Source organism: Petromyzon marinus, chromosome 83, assembly GCF_048934315.1.
Source record: "Petromyzon marinus isolate PM22_M1 ecotype Great Lakes invasive population chromosome 83, UKy_Petmar_22M1.pri1.0, whole genome shotgun sequence".
Classification (NCBI taxonomy): Eukaryota; Metazoa; Chordata; class Hyperoartia; order Petromyzontiformes; family Petromyzontidae; genus Petromyzon; species Petromyzon marinus.
Genome location: NC_133748.1, coordinates 5570084 through 5588279, shown reverse-complemented (window position 1 = coordinate 5588279; position 18196 = coordinate 5570084). Strand labels below are relative to the sequence as shown.

Below are 18196 nucleotides of genomic sequence, written 5' to 3'. Positions count from 1 at the left end.
AAATCAAACAGGAGAATTTAGCATTGAAATAACTAGGCGAATCCAGCATTGAAACAACTGAGTGATTAGCTAGTGACTGGTCACAGAAATGACTACACATCTGAGCTATTCACAGTACTATATAGTGAACCAATAAAAACTAAAATATAAATTACCTTCATGTTATCAATAAACTCTATATTCTCCAATCAGCTAAGCTACCAACAATAAGTCGTTATATATCACAATGCTATATGGCGAAAAAATCGGTGGATTCTTACCCTCAAATTTCAGCACCACGGATAGCTACGGGCCCCGTTCAGATGGACGAGTTCGTCCATGGTCGGAACAGAGGAGGGGGAGAGAGACAGCTGCGAGGCCCTAGTATGCTCCATATTGTAAAACTATACCACTAACCGTGGTGTGAGAGGTATTAAGAGGCAATGCTGGCGAAAGAGCTGCGGTCTGTTAAGATTGCTGACGGACCCCCATCTCTGAATGGGGTCTCTGGACAGGTTAGATTAGTGGTTCTTAACCTGGGGTGCATGCACCCCACCTCTGAATGGGGTCTCTGGACAGCTTAGACAAGTGGTTCTTAACCTGGGGAGCATGCACCCCATGTGGGTGCGAGATGCCCTTTCTAGGAGTGTGAGACATGGCCAGATTGTTTTCGAAGGTAAATCATTGACAGACAAATTAGGCACGGGCACGCAATTACAACCTCTTTGTTTCATCAAACCTATGTATTTATGAACATGAAACATGTGTAACGATTGAGAAGCAGGGGTGCAGTTAAGGTTAAAAAGCACGGGCTTAGACTAACGAGAGAGATCTCTAAAAGGAACTTCGACCTAAGACCGTTTACTTGTAATGTATTTCTTAACATTATTTTAAATACGGCACATTCTGCACGAGCGATATTCACACTGTGTGTAGCAATACAGACGGATATTGCATTGGGCTGATAATCCCTAAAATGTGCAAAATCGGTAACACCACGTGTAATCAGGGATAATGCAATACTCACCGTTGTGTTAGACTGTCCATATCTCCATCGCACGCGGTACATTGTGGATGATGTTGAACAGTTAAGGAGCACATCTTCGCCTTCAACAGCCGCCATGTGCTGAATGGGGCTATTTGCTACATAAAGAAAAATGTGCAAAACGAATGCAGAGACCACCATCATTGAACTTTAATAGCTGGATATGAGCAGCCTGGAAGCATCAACAAACCATGCCATCTCCACACATACACGGATACCTTTTCAAAATCTCATCTCTGGGAAATGAATTGAGTACAACCCTCCGTATGCGCAAGCTTATGACAATTTCTAGTTTCGCATATTCGCACGTTACTAAATGCATACTAATTCCCTATTCGCGAACCTGCTAAACTTCAGTATTCGAGAGTTCTATGAAAGTCCCGACAGACCGCAGATTTTTACTACAATTTAAAGCTTCCGTGACTGCAGGGATTCATATTCTTGGTTCTTTCGGTAAAGTCACTTAGAAGGGAAATAATAACATAAATAAAATAAAACATAATAAAATAATATAGTTTTACTACATTTGAAACGGTCCACTGTGAAGATGAGGCGAGCCCGCTCTGGGCCGCCCGCTTTGTCCTGAACTCGCTATTGTGCATTTGTTACTTTATACGTACTTACAGTTGACTCAGTTATACATTTTACGAATCATTGTCAAATCAAAATAATCATCTGTAAATTTTGATTTAAAGCTTTCGTGACTGCAGTAATTCATATTCTTAGCTCTTTCGGTAAAGTCACGTTGAAGGGAAACCCTAAAATAAAATATATATAAAACAATACAAATTCTCACGACGTTTCGACCATAACACAAACCGACACACCTGATGACGACCGTTTGTGTTATGGTCGAAACGTCGTGATAATTTTTATTGTTTTATATATATATATATTATTATATTATTGTTTCCCTTCAACGTGACTTTACCGAAAGAGCTAAGAATAAAAATAATCATCGTTAAAGGTAAAAAAAAAACTTGTTCTGTGCAGTTTATTATTTATTTTAGCCAATTTCTTACCCAATGTTCACTTGTAACAGGAGCAATCCCCCCCATTTTTCCCCAAATGGAACCAATGTTTCTGGATTCGCAAAATTCTGAATTTCGAGCAATTTTCAAGAACTATCACGCTCGCGGATCGAGAGATGGTTTACTGACGAACATTACTCTGGGTGACAGAGTGGGTGGAGAAGTGCTGCCCCCTATTGTGAGGGTGAGATGTTCTTTCAAGGGGGATTTTAGCGGTAGCTGTGAGGTTGCGTATCTCGTGATATTATGTTGATAACACAATTAGGGGAAACGATTGAAGACATAAAAGGGTCACGCGCGGTTGAGGAGGACGACACTGTCAGTCCCGGTGTTCGCCAAGCACTCATTACACACATAGTGCGCTTGCCACAAATTAACCAGAATACCTTGCTGATCTCGTCAAGGAGCATAAACCATCACGCAAACTCCGTCATCCTCGCAGTGGCAGCTTTTGACTCTCCATCGAACAAAAATGTACACCACATCATGCACTTTCAGATGTGCTTCTGGGGCCGTCTGGAATGCTCTTCCTTCCGATATTGGGAAGCTACTGGAGCTGTGCACTTTGAAATTATTTATATTGACAACTCATTTCTTCATAACTGATTTTTGCATTTCGTTTGTTGTCCTTCCCCCTCACCTCCGATTGGCACGGTTGACTACATACGGTGCGAAATAGGTTCAACATACATACACACGTACATACAACCACTGCACCACCACTCTTAACTCGGCTAATTTTGATCACAAACGTATTGATATAAATTAAGCTGAATCATTAAACTACAGCGGACACGAATGACGCTATGACTGAATGGAACTTATCAGGTGTGTGTAGCTTATTTCTAACTCACAACCCATGCCCCACTTCAAAATGCGCGTGGTTGCTATGAGGGACACGGCCAACACAACTCCTGCCTGTTGCACAAAGTGATGGAGCCACTATGCGAGCCTCGTGGTCTCACCGCGCACTACAGGGCCTGATATGTGTTTTTAGATATGATTTTACCAGGTAAGGCCCACCACAGAGAGAGATACATGCAAATTTCAAATATACAGCAAGCTTCAGGGTCGGGATCGAACCCACGACCTCCTGCATACCAGGGGAGGTCGTTAACATCTCCTTGGAGTTTGGGGGTGGGGGCGCTGATTGCATGGTTCGCCTCGGGCGCCAGTTGCTGGCAGCTAGTCTAGGGCCGGCCCTGAGAGAGAGACATGCAAACTCCAAATATATAGCAGCCATCAGTGTCGGGATCGAACCCACGAAACCCTGCGTACCAGACGAGGCAGTTAACATCTCCTAGCCATCGTGATGATGATCAGAGAGACACGCAAACTCTAAATATAGAGCATACCTCAGGATCGAAATAGAACCCACGACCTCCTGTATACCAGGCGAGGCAGTTTTTCTCCTAGCCACCGTGGTATGGGTGTGACCTGTGCCGTATTAACCTCGTGCGGGGCCTGTAGCATATGGTATAAAGGGGCCCTAAAAAAACCACACGTAAATATTAAAACACATTTTTTTTTACTTGCATAGTAAGGTAATTGTATTTGCTATACAGCCAGATAATGCAACAAATCGCTAACCTTAAACACCCAGTCGTTCATAAAAATCGATGGCAGTATAGTACTATAGTAATAGAGCAAGTGCCGAATCATTGAACTGGAATTGAAAGCTTGAAAGCATTTAGCGCGGGGCCCTTGAAAGTGAGGGGCCCTGTTGTATATGCCGGGTCTTGAAAATGTAATTAAAATAATACAAATTTAATGAAATTTGACAAAAATGCGTAATTATCCGAAATTATGTTAAGTGATCTAATTTTATGCATAAATTATACCAATTAGCATACATTATGCTGATTATATAATCGTATTAATTTATGCGGATGTATGTAATTATGCTAATGTGGGCAGTTATGATAATTAGGCCCGGTCACGCTTACCAGGGTAGTATTTTCAATCGGCATAATACAATTAATTGTATGAAGTTATGCAGGTGTGCTGTAAGTATGCTAGATTAAGCTCGGCTTCGCTGTCTAGGTTCGTATTATCAATCGGTATGATACAATTATTCTCGCTTAACATTTACTGATTTTGTCTTAGTGTTTTTATGTCATGTCTCCAAATTCAAATCTCACCACAGGATACAGTTCTTATAATTAAGATTATTATGCATGAACTTAGGAAGGCACCACGCAGACACTTCTTGTGTTAAGCAATTTTAATTTCTATACAAAACCTTAACACTCTAATATGCGAACGCTTATGCTTGAAATTGTCAACACAGTACTCCTGGAGATGTACCCCTCATTGATCCATACCTTTAACCTGCAATGATCACGTTTGTTAACTGGGTAACAGAACAATCGATTATTCCTCAGAGTACGCGAGCATACACGGCGATAGGAACAAAACGTCCTTAAAAATTAATGCAACGATATTCATACGAAGGCAATAAAGAAACATGTCCCGAAGGCAAGAGTAGTTATCAATTAATTCATTTTCAAGATTATGCAATTAACGAAAACGGATGAGTAAAATACTTCTAAACCATCGTATTCATGTAACTTGACGGGCAGCAATGCTTTTCACGATCAGCTGATATTTAATGCACCACCTTTGAATGGCAACCCTTCTTGAAACACAAAGATAACTTTTTGGAACAATCGGATTTGTCCCGATATGCGTGTTGTGTGTCTTCTTTGCCACTTGTTCAATTCTTTGCAAAAAGCAGACGCCGGGGTTGGGCATCCCTTGTTTCAAAATATGATTGTTCCCTGCGGAGCGGTCAGGGAGTGAGGTTGTGTGTATCATACAGACAGCTTGGCATTCCTTCTTTCACACGGGCGGCCACAGTTCTGTCCACAGCTGGGTGGAAGAGTCGGCACGATGCTCCCCGTCGTGCGCGATGATCCGTCGTTAGATAGCGCCCGCAGCTCGTCCGCTGGCTGCAGTTCCTCACTCTTGTCTTGGTTCCCAGCCGGTGCTGGTCGGTGTGCGTGTGGGTCGAACCCACAGCGCGCTCGCTGGCGCTGACACTCTTGCTCACGGGTGGCTGATCAGGGTCTTTCCCCTGCCGGATGAGCCGAGTCGGCACAACGCTTGTCCGCTGGCAGCTGGCACCCTTGCTTGGTGGTGCTGGTGGTGCTTCTGAGTGCTCTCTCACTTGCTCCGTCTCTCTCTGGCGGTGCCGATTGCGCGTGCAGCTGGTTTTCTGCAATGCTGGCTTTGTTGTTGCTTGGCCCTCTCCGCCCTTTCTCGAGGTTGATTGATTTACGCTCAGAATAACTTTCAGCAATACTCTGTCGGTCCATGCCGAACTCAGTATAGAGCATCACCTCACCCCTCTTCTCTGCGATGCTTCACACGCATTGTTGATCTCTAGGCCATGCCCCGGAGCTGGCTTGCTGTCCTCTTCTGAGCTGTCCTTGCCGAGCTGATGGTCGCCGTCTTCTGCCGCTGGTAGCTGTGATTGTGTGGTTCTGTCTCTCTTTTTATGCCGAAATTTATTTCTCTGGCTCGCCTTCTCACAAAGGACCGGAACTTCCTTTGATCTTTCTCTGTGTTGCGGGGGGGGGGGGGGTTGTACGTGTGTCCGTGTGTGTGTGTCATATTTATTGAGGTAATGAGTTTCCTCAAGGCATGGTTTCCTGTCGCCTTCCTCAAGCCATCCCGCATTCAAAAGGAAACAGATGCTCCAGATTGCCCCCGAGTGCGTCCTTCTTTCACACCTTCTGCACTAATTAATCTGGAAGGAGAGGGGTGCCCCCTGTCCGGTCGAGTCCTCTCCCCCCTGCTCTTCCCTCCTGGTTTGACATTCTTTTGCCTCGCACAAAGGGTGTGTTGAGGCTTTTGAAGTTAAACATTTATTTTACCTCATAGTTTGATACCGTACCACTTCTTTGGTTCAATTGTGTTATTTTATTTTATCCATTTATTATTTTATTCTCATTCTACGTGACTTTACCGAAAGAACCAAAGAAGATGAATCCTTGTAGTCACGAAAGCTTTAAATCGAAATTTAACCGTACCACTTGTAGTTATGATTCTGTACGTGACTCAAGGTATGTTGTAGTAGTGTTTCCATCGTGGTATTTGATTTTTATTTTAAGAGGAGATGCCCTCTGCCTGCGTATGCAAATTCTTATTACGTGCTGCTGGAAGACAAAGGCGGCCAGGAGGCTCTCTTTCTCTCTGGGATACATTTATCTTGGTCATGTGATCGACCCACCTCGCCTCATCTCTTCTGGATGGCCCACCGGTTTAATACTGCATAATTATTATTTGGTTTATGTTTCCCAAGATTTGTGATTTAACATCATCATCACCACGTATTTCTTAGGGTTTATTATTTTTCGTTCCCTCGCCTGTATCCTGGGTTTGTGCTGTTTGTTCTCGAGTTATTGGTTAAGCTTCTTGACTGCTGGCATTCATTTCTTTGGTTTTTGCAAAGTCACGTAAATGGAAAGATGTAATGTAAATTAAGGTGAATAACGTTAGTATCAATGTTATGTATGAGAAGTAATAACCCACTATGTAGATTGTAGTCTGTTTTTATCGTAGTGAGTGTGTGGACAGTCTATGATGTCGACTAATTTGTGGCTAAGTTCTGAACTTTAACCATTGTATTAAGAGCAACGAAAAGGAAAATTATTTTAGAAGTCGCCTGTGCTCGTGGCGCCTGGTTGTCTGTGCTCTTAAAAAGGGGGCCTTTGAAGTCCTGTAGATTTCCCCTCGAGTCTCATTAGTAATTCCCCCTCCCCCCCCTGTTCCTCTTTGTTTGGGTTTCATTACTTTTTATGGCTTATCTCCGGCGGCTTGTTGTGTGCGAGAATGGCGGCTGCTGTGAGGGGAGGGGTTGTTCACCTCATCCCCTCTGGCCTCCAAGCGACACCACGAAAATTTTTTGGCAAACTCATTCTTAAAAAAAATGGAAAAAGGCTCATATATACAACAGCCCGTAGCATACGTAGCAGCTTTTACTACTGGGATAATCCGGCACTGGGCGCGACCATTACTATCGCGAATGTAAACAACCGAAGGAGCGCACATTGGAGAGCACACACGCACGCTGAATTCTGTTGTTTACCAACGTTCCACTCCATCTTTCTTACTTGAGTTAGTCACGTGCACCGCCACCGCCATTACCGTTATGAAGAAGGCGGATTTGCGGTGGTTCATGGTTGGGAGTTCCTAGGGTGGGTTACAAGAGACAGGGATGAGGACAGGGCAAGGTAAGAGCAAGCACAACACACAGGGTCCCGTTGTGACCAGTTATATTCACATTACACTACAATACACTACACTACTATACACTACACTTTACACTACATACTGGACTACTATACACTGCACTACTTTACACAACACACTACACTATTATACATTACGTGATTATACACTCCACTACAGCACTGTACTACATTGAAAACGAATAATGTTTCTTGTTATGTGCATTTTTTCTCGTTATTTATGTATTAACTTTTTTATAAGCAGTTGGGTTTTATTTTCGTATTTTTGTACGGAACTGGATAATAGATGTGCAGCGTTATGGGATGCAATAATAATTATTATTACGGTGAGAAATAAGTTCAACATAGATACACATAGGCATAGTATGAAACAGTCGGTGCTCGCTGGCGTTGCATTGTGTTCTTGTCTCCAGGAACTGGTGCAGGAGAACGACATTGCTCTGCATGACCGCTGCCCGTGTGTCTGTTCCTCTAGCGCAGTGGTTCTCAGAGGTGCGGTCCCCTGACCCAGGAGTGGCTGTGATGTGTAGCCCGGTGTGAGCTCACCTGGCCATCACAAATGATAGCAGTTCAACCTAAGTGGCTTGTCATGTGGACATTTATAGAAGCTAAATAATCTATATGGCATGTTGATTCTAAATTTGGAAGGAAAAACCGGAGGACCCCGGAGACAGGAAGATAGAAAGAAAGAGATGCAAACTTGAAATATTTGTAGTGACATATAATGGGTCACTACAGAAACGAGTGCCAGTTACTGATAGAAAGGGGAACTGGGAGTGAAGTAGCCCTCTCTGCCAGCAGGATATGCAATGTCACGTAAAGGGTCCCTAGGGGGCATAGTTCTAGTGACTGGCAGAGAGAGGGCATCTGAAGACGTAGCAGCCCTGTTGAGTGGCAAGGGCACGTGCTAGGCCAGGGTAAGGGAAGTGGGCCAAAGGTGTATGGCCCAGAACCTTCTGGTAGGTTCCAGAAGGGGGTGTGGCCGAGGGCGGAGCCAGGCCACGCTGGAAGGTATAAAACGGAGGTCCCGAGGCTGCATCGGGGCTGTCTGCTGGAGTGGAACCCGCCGTGCTACGTCTTCCCCTGGGTCTTCGGTCTTTGTGCTCAGCATCGTGGGTCAGGCAGTGTGCCGACTGACCTGACCCGTTTATGTAGTTATCCCGTGGTGGTTACCGGTTACGTAGTTATCCCGTGGTAGTTACCGGTTATGTAGTTATCCCGTGGTGGTTACCGGTTATGTAGTTATCCCGTGGTAGTTACCGGTTATGTAGTTATCCCGTGGTAGTTACCGGTTATGTAGTTATCCCGTGGTGGTTACCAGTTATGTAGTTATCCCGTGGTAGTTACCAGTTATGTAGTTATCCCGTGGTAGTTACCGGTTATGTAGTTATCCCGTGGTAGTTACCGGTTATGTAGTTATCCCGTGGTGGTTACCAGTTATGTAGTTATCACGTGGTAGTTACCAGTTATGTAGTTATCCCGTGGTAGTTACCGGTTATGTAGTTATCCCGTGGTAGTTACCGGTTATGTAGTTATTCCGTGGTGGTTACCGGTTATGCAGTTATGCCGTGGTAGTTACCGGTCATGTAGTTATCCCGTGGTAGTTACTGGTTATGTAGTTATCCCGTGGTGGTTACCGGTTATGTAGTTATCCCGTGGTAGTACCGGTTATGTAGTTACCCCGTTGTGTTTGTAGAATAAACGTGTTGCCTCCTGAGTTATTGTGCTCAAAGTGAACCCACTACATATACAACGGGTATCGTTAGTCGGGATCGAACCCACGACCTCCTGCATACCAGGCAAGGGGGATAACATCTCGTCACTGCGGCACCCCACGTTCACTGCACATCAGCAAAAAGCCACGCTTTAAAAAAAACACTTTCAATGAAAGTGTAGCCGGGTATGAGCTCACCTGTGATTAATCACACGTATAAGTGTGCACTCTGCTCATAGTTAGGGGTAGGCGGGTGTTTTCTTTTATTATTTAAGTGAATGCCAACAGTGATCAGCGATTGGACCACGAGCCCCCCACGTGCAAAGCAGAGTACGAGCCACGTCCCCAATTTAGATTTGCGCGGACTTCGTGCTGGTGAACCGCACATTTGACATTAGCTCAGGCCCGGATGAATGTTCTTGTAGGCCCTAGAAACTTCTGTTTCATAGGCCTTCAGTGATAACTTTCTACACTTGGTACTGCTGCTGCCCATGTTAATACCGCCACTGTCACGTCACTCCATTAGCTTCACACGTACTTCGTCCAGCCGCAGCTGGACAAGATGTCGTTACTGCTGACAGGTTAATTATTTAGTCTGTGCCCTCATTGCAGATATGAAATATCCCTTCTGAAGACGACTTTTGAAAAAAGTTTTGCCGTTTCACAACCACCACCACAAACCACTGGTGGCTCAGCTGATGTGGAGTTGCCACTACTTCTCCAGAAGACAGAACACAACGCAGAGTACATCGAATCATCGTCTCAGAACTTTATTAGTTTTATTGTTGTTATTGTTCTGACTGCTGTCTATTTAGCCGACCTGTCCCCCCTCGCAACGATTCACGAAAACGGAACAATAGGGTACAGCAGGGCAGACCGGCTACAGATGCAAACACAGGTTCAGAATCAGAATCATAATTTACACTGCAGGAGGACATCCGATGAGCCATGAAACTCTTTTTGTCACAGGTGTCCATAAGGACATGTTTAGACCCTTGTTTCAGACATTAATAATAATATAACTCTTTAGGTGAAAAAAATGATAAATAAATAAATAAATAATAATTATTTATTCACCTACGTGACTTTCCCGAAAGAACCAAAGAAATGAGGTCAATTGCCCTCATCAAACTGCCTGAACCCTAAGAGATAAATCCCTCCCCCCCCCCCATAAAAATATATCATTCTAGTTGTGTAAAAACGCAGCTATAAGGATGTTCCGGTAATATGAATCCTGTTATATTGCTGGTATTTACAAAGATAAGTGAATGCGTTTTGTCACGAGGGGTAGAGAGGTTGAGTGGTTAGCAGAAATGTTTGGCGCCACGGTGATGAGATGTTAACTACCTCGCTTGGTATGCAGGAGATTGTGGGCTTGATCCCGACCCTAACGCCTGCCGTATATTTGGAGTGTGCGTATCTCTCTCTCCCCGTGGTCACTTTGATTTTTCTCCAGGTCCTCAGGTTTTGTCTCTACACATTAAGAGTCGATGTGCGTTTAGAGTATTTGGCTATTGCTATGAATGTCCACGTGATAAGCCACTTTGTTGAGCCGTAATTTGTGATGGCCAGGTCGCTTCTGAAAAATAACTACATAGCTCAGTGGACTTTACCTGGCACAATAAAAAAAAAACATCGTAGTCATAGTTTGCATCGGATAAGTGGTCCGCCTGCCATACAAGTTTGATAACCACTCCTCTAGTGCATTGCAAGCGACCATTGAGTTGTTGGTGTTCAATTCCCAACAACATTTGCTGGCCTATGGTCAATCGATATCAACAACAACAATTTGACTTATCATCAAAGTCCACAGCGTCAACACATCGATATCAAGAACAATTAAACATGAAACAAATTGTCAACGTCACCAACTGTATAACATCAACAAAGATCGGTAACAATAATACATCAAAGATAGAATAACAATAATGTAACGGAAAAAATAACATGACAATATAACACCACCATCATTAACATATCAACAACACTAAATATAAATTAAGACCATAATCTCTATGTACGTCTCAAAACATCTCTAGAGTACTTCCCGACAAGGTAGAAAGCTGCAATTTGGTACATAGGTCGCTTTTATGACACAAACTTCAGAAGATAAATCTTAAAATCCGAGATTTTTCATTTTAAGGCCCCCAAATATCGCTTTTAAGTGCCCTATAAACATGTTTGTGCATGTCATTCACAAAACGTTCAAAATATAAGATTGCGTTTGTTTACTTTGATAGAGCATTAAACAGCAAATCCAATTTTAGTGAGAACCACTCTTGATTTGAAGCTTTCGTGACTGCAGGAATCCATACTCTTTGGTTCTTTCGGTAAAGTCACGTAGGTATAAAATAAAATAAGTGACATATTTTATACCTATGTAGTGTTGTAAGGACGAGCAGACTTCTTTAGGAGGCACACTCTGTTTATTGTATTATTTCCTTATACAACGCTTAACACACACAGAGGGATATTCGGTCCCCTCACCCGATACCCTAGGGAGGTACAGCCTCCGGACCTGGCGGGACTCACACGTCTACCGCTAACCTCCTTGATACCTAAGGAGGTACAACCTCCGGACTTGGCGGGACTCACACGTCTACCGCTATCCTAGTCCTCTGGCTAGGACCTAGGGGAGGCTATCTGACCCACCGCTGGCCCGGTGGGTCCTGACCACAGGGTATGCCGAGCCTTAGCCCTTAGAAGGGCTGAAAGGCTGGTCCAGGGTCCTAGCTAGGCTCCAGCCCAGTCTTCTGTCTTCGTGCAGGGAGAGAACTCCCCGAGGTCCGTTGGGTCACCCGTCTTATACCCCTTCGTGGCCAGGTAGAACCAATCATACATTCCCACGTGGAACCGTCTGATTGGTTCGCACCAAACCCTGGCCACGATCCGTTTCACCTCGACTGACCCCAACCGTTGTACCCAGGGGTAATGCTGCACCGCCCTGGTGGCAACGCAGGTTATGCAACAGCGTGTAGTTAACACCTCTACATCACCCCCTCCTTCGGAAGCTCCAGCCGTCCCGGCTGCAACAATGGAAAACTCCGAAATTACCAACGGTAGAAGAATTGTGAGTGTGCCTCACGAACAACAAGAACAATTAAACCCCTATAAATACCCCCCTTAACATAACGTATGTACAAGGCACTAGACATGCCAAAAAAACATTATAACAACCGGCGAGATTTCGCGCGCGTGCGTTTCGCGGGACCATCGTAGGGGATGGCAGGCTTTGTCGGCGGCACAAGGGAAGGAGGAGGATGAGCCAGAGCATCCGGTGGGCCTTTATGCATCTCCACGGGGACACCTGCTGCTCCACGGTCCATTGAGGCCGAACGTGGCCTGCATGGAGCCGTCACTCCCGCGTCATCTGCAGGAGGAATGACACGCCTGCGCTGCGGGTTAGGCACCAACGGGACAACATCCGGCTCGTCGGACGCGTCGCACACTCGGCCCCCATGTCGTGTGTGTTGTGGAGGGACGCGTGGCGTGACGAAGGGTTTTAACCGAGAGAAGTGAACGCACCAGCGACGCCGTCCCCAGCTAATTTTAACACATTGGGGACGCAGGACTTCCACTACCTCAACCGGGCCTCGCCATGGTCTGAGGAGTTTGGCCGACGTGGACACCAGCACCTGGGGGCAGTGGAGCCATGCCCTGTCTCCCGGTGCCCACCGATGCGTGTACGACCGAGGGTCCCGCAGTCGCAAATTCGCCCTTTGGCGGGAAGCCGAATTTTCAATGGCGGCCACCCGTGCCTCGGCCAACTTACGGAGGTTGAATCGCAAGTGGTCAACAAGCTTTGACTTTTGCGGTGGCTGTTCGATTTCCAGCCGAACGTCGGCGGGAGGAAAGGCATCCCTGCCGTACATTAGAAAGAACGGGGAAAATCCCGTCGCCGCGTGAGGTGCCATACGGTATGCGGCGAGGACCCCCGGAACCTGCAAGTCCCAATCGAGGTGGGATTCATCGACCTGATGGCATAACATAGCGGTGAGAGTTCTATCAAGGCGCTCCACCATGCCGTCGGTCTGGGGATGGTAGGGCGAAGTGCGCACTTTCTTAGTGCCCAACAGGCGGCACACATCAGTCAGCAAGACTCCTGAAAAATTTCTTCCCTGATCGGTCAGCAACCGTTCTGGTGCGCCCTTGTCCAGGACGTAGCCTTGAACAAAGGCGTCCACAACGGCCGCCGCCGACTGGTTGGGGAGGGCCCAAGCCATAGGCCACCGTGTAAAATACTCTACCCCAACCAGAAGGTACTTATTACCCCGTGGCGTAGTAGGAAAAGGGCCCAAAATATCGAGAGCCACCAACTCATTTATACGAGAGACCGAAATGGGTTGCAGGGGTGGACATGCCGGTTTAGCTGGCGGTTTACGTTGCGCACAATGGGTGCACCCCAGCAAAATGTCAGTGACGTCGCGCAGCATGCCCGGCCAGAAAAATTGCAACCGCAACAACCCAATGGTCTTATGAACACCCAGGTGCAATAAACGCTCATGCGCCGCCCATACGGCCTTGCATCGCAAGGCGGATGGCACGACGATTTTATGTTGACACGAGTCAGCATCCCAATGCATCAACAAGCCGCGCTTCATAACAAATGAATTAAATTTGCCCTGTCTTGGAACCGCATTATTCGCGTGGCGACGCAACCTCAATAACGACATGTCCTCGCCCTGGTGCCGACCCCATTCGGCCAAAGTTAGCCCCAGCAAATCGTCACTGGCCATTGGATCTGCGTGATCCAACATCGGCGCTGAGACGGCGGGAAGTGCGGCTGACACCGTTGTGAGAGGCGCGACCTGCGCAGGCAGTGGCGGCTTACAGCGGCCCGAGCCCAAAAAACACGCACATTTTTGAGCCGGTGGAAGGCGAGACAACGCATCGGCATTCGTGTGTTGTGCACCCCTACGGTAAGTGACATTGAAATCGTAGTCCTGAAGGACTTCGAGCCACCGAGAAAGCTGCCCGGACGGTTGGTCAACCCGCAGAGCGTACTGTAAAGCCGAATGATCAGATCGCACGGTAAAACGCTGACCATACAGGTACGGCCTGTATTGCTGAATAAAAAAACAATGGCCAGCAGCTCACGTCTGGTCACACAGTATCTTTGTTCAGCAAGAGACAAGACTCTGCTACCATAGGCAACAACCCTTTCAATGCCGTCAACTTTTTGGGACAGAACACCACCAATCCCCGTATTGCAAGCGTCGGTGTCCAACACGAATGGCACGGAAAAATCGGGGTACGCAAGGGACGGTGCTGTCACGAGCGCGTTCCGCAAGGAGTCGAACGCAGCCTGTTCTGCGTCCCCCCAATGAAACGCCACCCCTTTTGATGTAAGGGCGTGGAGCGGCTTGGCAATTGTCGCGAAGCCAGCAACAAACCGGCGGTAGTACGACGCAAAACCAATAAAACTACGAACATCGCCCGCAGATGTAGGGGTCGGCCAATGTTGAACACATTTGGTTTTTTCAGGGTCGGTAGAGATGCCCGAGTGGCTAACTATGTGGCCCAGATAGCGCACAGACTCACGCAGAAGGTGACACTTCTGCGGCTTGAATTTCAAGTTAGCGGCCCGCATTTTCAAGAAGACAGCACGCAACCGTTCGATGTGTTCGCCGAACGTGCGGCTAAAGACGATGACGTCGTCAAGATAAATGAGACATGAGTCCCACTGGAGCCCAGCGAGGACCAGCTCCATGAGCCTCTGGAACGTCGCTGGGGCCGAGTGGAGACCCATGGGCAATCTATTAAACTCGAAAAGGCCCTGTGGTGTCCGGAAAGCAGTCTTAGGTTTTGACGATTCGTCGAGGGGGAGTTGCCAAAACCCCGACAGAAGGTCCAAGGTGGAGAAATAGTGCGCCCCTGCCAGGGCATCCAATGACTCGTCCATACGACGGAGAGGGTAGGCGTCCGCTACCGAGATTTTATTTAGGCGCCGAAAATCAACGCAAAAACGGAGACTGCCATCGTGCTTTTTGACCAGCACTATTGGAGCACCCCAGGGACTAGTGAAAGGAAAAAATATATCGGCCTTCAGCATGTCATCCACAGCCGATTTAACATGCTGTTTCTCTGCCGGGCTAAGCCGAAACGTGTTTTGTCGAATTGGGGCAGCGTCACCAGTATCAATGTGGTGACGCAGCAGCTTGGTGCAGCCAATATCAAATTTAGATTTACTAAAGACATCGGAAAATTCTCGCAGAAGAGCGCGCAATTTAATTCGCTGCGAATGAGACAGATCACCCGTGTCTGTGCAGAGCGCGTCCAACCATCTCTCATCCGATTCGGAAGGAGGTAGGACCTGCGGCGTGTCATGCACGTGTCCCGCGACTCCGGTCCCCAACGGCACCGGGGTCGCGTGAGCGAGCACAGTTCCTTGCGGAATGACGGTTGTGGACAATCCGACATTCAAAACCTGCAAGAACGGCTCCCTGTCGGCTGCTACGAGGGTCTGTGCAGCCACCAAATCTAACCCCTTAGCAGCCGCGTTTGAAGGCCTCAGCAAAATGCCATGTGCCGAGGCCTCCGGGGCTAGTGGTTTTTTAAGTTGCAAGGGCACGAGCATTTGTGTCCCTGGTGGAATGCGGACTGTGCTCGCAACAAACGCCTGCACCGAGGCACTAGCCTTGCGCGGATGTGAGGGTGTTGGCAAGAACGCCATCCATCGACCCGACGGGAGTTCGATGCAGCCTTGATCTACAAGGATCTTAATAGGCATTTTCGCGAGAAAATCAGTGCCTAACAAACACGGCACGGCGAGGGAAGAAGAGACCAAAATAGGCCCTGCCAATTTAATGTCTCCAATCGAAATTTGCGCCCGAATTTGCCCAATAATGCCAAGTGAACTGCCATTAGCGGCGAAACACGGGATAGAAACCCGTTCCAAGGGGCGGCATCGTACGGGCAGTATATTGTAAATCAGATCCGAAATGATCGTAGCCGACGCACCAGTATCGACCAACACGCGAAATTCCACACCCTCGATTGATCCGACAACCACGGACGAACCTTGCCGTCACTGCGACTACCCTATGGGCCAACTCAGACCACTGCCCAGGTCCGAGTGGCCGCGAACAAACGCCAGAATACCCCCCATCACACGCCGAATCGCGAGCCCTTCTTATGGTGCGTTGCAGTGTGTATGGTGTGAATGAGGGCCGAGCGTGAGAGGCGTCGCGACTTGCCTGGTTTTGCCGCGATGCCGTGGACGTCCTGTAGTCCTGGCCCCGGGATGCGGAGGGGCGTCGTCGAGGCGCACGGCAGTCAGAGGAGATGTGGCCTCGTCGGCCACAGTTGAAGCACGTCACGTCGCCGCGTGGAGCAGGCCGTCCCCGCTGCTGGTCGTTGCGGCGACGAGCGTGGTCGGGCGATCGCCGGCCCGTTGACCTGGTCGCCATGAAGGCCCGGTCGGGGGAGAACTCGGCGTCCCTGCTGGCAGGCTCCGACGTTGAAGCCGAGGCGGCGATGGTCGATCCCGTGTGGAGCAGCAGATGTGCGTGGATGCACCGAGCGGCTCGTAGCGAGCACATACCGTCGTCATCCACCGCTTGGATGACGATGCGCAGCTCGCGCGCCAGCTCCAGCATCTTCTGGAGAACGATGGCATCGATGGCCTCGTCGTCCATGCGAGGGTAACCCGCTCTTGCCATCGCCAGTAGAGCGGTCCGGAATGCCAACGGAGACTCTTTAGGGCGGCGTCGCCTGTCGTAAAATCGGCTGCGGACGTTGGATGGAGGCCCATACACGTCGGACATCCGTCGGAGGGCCGATTGAAGAGTCGCCCTTTGTTGCCTGGGGATGGTGAGGAGCGAGGCGAGAGCGTCGTCATCCAAAGTGGCCGGTAGTGCTCGGAGCGCCTGTGCGTCCGACCAGCCCACCATCTCTTGGTGGCTCAGGAAGTGACGCTGGAACGCCGCTCAGTCGCCCCCTTCAGATGTGAATTCTCGGAAGATGGGCAGGCGTTGTTGGAGGGCGGACATCGTCTCCCCCTCAGCTTGTACCGTCTCTAGCCGGAGATCTGCGATTTCCCGGCCGATAGAGTCTACTGTACCGTGTCGGTACAGTGATGACGCGGCGTCCGCTGAGGAAATTGAATTTGCAGCGTCGCGTGCTGATGACGTTGCGGGTTGTGATTGGCCCCCCGCGTTCCCAGGATGCCCCTGGCTTCCGCTTCCGGCAGAATCACGTGGTTCCCCGGCGGGAAAATCAAAATGTCTGCCCCGGCCTATGGCAGAAACGTCTGCCGGCGGTTGACTCGGCCTGCCCTCAACCTCCAAGTTGATCTCTTCGAGAATGGAGGCCGCGGCGTGTAGGAGTTGAGCGAGACGGCCGTGTGCTGCCCTGATTCAGTCCCCCATGGCAGGGGGAGCAACCGGCTGCTCAACCGGTGGCTGGGCGGCCATCAACGCGGCAGCGTTTTCAGCGGAGCTGGCGGTGCTTGCAGGTGAGACAGCGTTATCTTCGTTCTGGCTCCGCGCGTGGGCTGAGCTTCTGGTTTCCATTTCCAACCACTTCTGACTCCAGTTGTAGTGTTGTAAGGACGAGCAGACTTCTTTAGGAGGCACACTCTGTTTATTGTATTATTTCCTTATACAACGCTGAACACACACAGAGGGATATTCGGTCCCCTCACCCGATACCCTAGGGAGGTACAGCCTCCGGACCTGGCGGGACTCACACGTCTACCGCTAACCTCCTTGATACCTAAGGAGGTACAACCTCCGGACTTGGCGGGACTCACACGTCTACTGCTATCCTAGTCCTCCGGCTAGGACCTAGGGGAGGCTATCTGACCCACCGCTGGCCCGGTGGGTCCTGACCACTGGGTATGCCGAGCCTTAGCCCTTAGAAGGGCTGAAAGGCTGGTCCAGGGTCCTAGCTAGGCTCCAGCCCAGTCTTCTGTCTTCGTGCAGGGAGAGAACTCCCCGAGGTCCGTTGGGTCACCCGTCTTATACCCCTTCGTGGCCAGGTAGAACCAATCATACATTCCCACGTGGAACCGTCTGATTGGTTCGCACCAAACCCTGGCCACGATCCGTTTCACCTCGACTGACCCCAACCGTTGTACCCAGGGGTAATGCTGCACCGCCCTGGTGGCAACGCAGGTTACGCAACAGCGCGTAGTTAACACCTCTATACCTACGTGACTTTACCGAAAGAA

General features: G+C 48.6%; 1 long non-coding RNA gene across 1 annotated transcript in view; it reads right to left on the bottom strand.

Moving 5' to 3' along the window:
• The window catches only part of LOC116937273 (uncharacterized), a 37286-nt gene that overhangs the window by 17001 nt on the left and 2089 nt on the right, over positions 1-18196 (bottom strand). The window contains exons 2-3 of the long non-coding RNA XR_012931266.1: positions 7173-7251; positions 1007-1122 (exon numbers count right to left, since the gene is read on the bottom strand). This is a non-coding gene — a long non-coding RNA (uncharacterized LOC116937273). The remainder of the gene's footprint in view (positions 1-1006; positions 1123-7172; positions 7252-18196) is intronic.